The sequence below is a fragment of the Tamandua tetradactyla genome, chromosome 6, assembly GCF_023851605.1.
Source record: "Tamandua tetradactyla isolate mTamTet1 chromosome 6, mTamTet1.pri, whole genome shotgun sequence".
Lineage (NCBI taxonomy): Eukaryota > Metazoa > Chordata > Mammalia > Pilosa > Myrmecophagidae > Tamandua > Tamandua tetradactyla.
In genome coordinates this window covers 82,848,649-82,850,643 of record NC_135332.1, presented here as the reverse complement: position 1 = coordinate 82,850,643, position 1,995 = coordinate 82,848,649, and the positions used below count along the sequence as shown (strand labels likewise).

General features: G+C 42.5%; 1 pseudogene; it reads left to right on the top strand.

Annotated features, from left to right (window-relative positions):
• The first annotated feature begins 300 nt into the window (after positions 1 to 300).
• Positions 301 to 803, top strand: LOC143686178 (ras-related protein Rab-18 pseudogene; annotated as a pseudogene).
• Positions 804 to 1,995: the final 1,192 nt, after the last annotated feature.

The window sequence follows — 1,995 nt, the reverse complement described above, 5'->3', positions numbered from 1 at the left end:
ACAGGAAGCAAACTTTTCTAGTGGATCACTAGAGTTGAGAGGTGCCACTCCCCTTTCCTCTCCTTGATTCCTCAACGAATGAATCCTACCGAAGAGAGAAAGCACCATAGGGTGAACGCTGATTCAGAGCAGACACAGCCTCCCGGAGAACACTGCCCCAGCCCTGCCAGGAGTTGCCACCTGGTTGGCACCATAATTGGGTCTTCGAAAGACCATTCCAGAAGCGCAGCAGTTCTCCCGGGGACAGGGTTGAGAGCCAGACTGGGGCAGCCAGCTGGGCTCGGAGTTGAATGGGTCAGGATGGATGAGGATGTGCTGACCATATTAAAGATACTCACCATCAGTGAAAGTGGGGTACACAAGTCCAGCCTGCTCTTGAGGTTCACAGATGATACTTTTTATCCAGAACCTGCAGCAACAACAGGAGACGGCCAGTCAAGAGCGGTTCAGAACATTAACTCTCAGCTATTGTACAGGAGCACAGGGTGTTATATGAGTTTATGATGTCACAGCAAGAGACACCTTTCTTAAGCTGGATAATTGGTTAGATGAATTGGAAACATATTGCACAAGAAATGACATCATAAACTTGCTAGTTGCAAATAAAATTGATAAGAGGCAAGTGCAAAAACCTGTGATGGTGTCCTATGCGCCTTTACCCCTGGACTGTGGAAAAGTGAGAACCAGAATAAAGCAGTGAAACTGTCACACAGGAAAGAAGGCCAAGGAGGAGATGACTGTGGTGGTTATTGATCCACGTTATAAACTCTGGGAAATTCTCTCTTTCATATTTGATCAGATAGTGACATCTTTCTGTATATAAACTCTAACTGCTCTTTTAGGGACCTTGCAGTTTGCACATACTTGTTTTGTATCATAGCAGTAAATATTTGCAAGAAATCCCACTCACCAGCTTTCCCAGGTAAAACATTATAGTAAGCATGCATAAATTTGCAGTCCACAGTTTTTTATGTAACATGAAAATCAAATTGAGTATATTTGATTTTATGAATTATATTTATCATGGAATTTAAAAAAATCTATCCATCCAGTATATGTTGATACAAGTCTGATTTTGATCTCCTCATTACTTATATCCTCCTATAATTTACTGAATTACTTGGTCCATAGAGTTCCTGGAAACACTGGAAGTTGTACATGTAGTGTCAAACTGAGGTATTCCTTCAGGAATACTAAAGAGCATGATTCAACAGCTTTTCTAGGATGTGATTGGGCAGATTCTCTTTTAATACTATGCAAAATTCTTATTAAACAATGTAGCCCAGGCCACTTATAGTCAAATCTTTTTGTTTTGATGATACTTCTAAACTAGCATTGATACATGTGGTAGTTAGATTCAGTTGTCAACTTGGCCAGGTGAACGCACCTAGTTTTGTTGCTGCGGACATGAGCCAATGGTACATGAACCTCATCTGTTGCTCATTACATCTGCAGTTGGCTAGGAGGCGTGCCTGCTGCAATGAATGATGTTTGACTTAACTGGCTGGTGCTTATATGAGAGAGCGCAACATAGCACAGCCCAAGCAGCTCAGCATACCTCATCTCAGCGCTCGCAGCTCCCAGGCCTTTGGAGATGCAGAAAGAAATTACCCCACGGAAAGTTGTTGGAACTCAGAGGCCTGGAGAGAAGGCCAGCAGAGATCACTCTGTGACATCCCACATAAGAGAGAACCCCAGTGGAAAGTTAGCTGCCTTTCCTCTGAAGAACTAACAAAATAAATCCCCTTTTATTAAAAGCCAATCTGTCTATGGTGTGTTGTATTCCGGCAGCTAGCAGACTAGAACAATACATTAAAGCAGTGAGTAACTTGGTTGCTTACCCAGAGATTTTAATTTGTGGTACGTTCATTGGATGAGTGAACCCTTTGCACAGCCTGTTGGGTTTTGCTGTGTTTGACAGGATGGCGAGATGATTTCCCCCCACCTTTGGTTTCACAAGAACATGAGCAGCATGTTTATTGTAATTCATATATA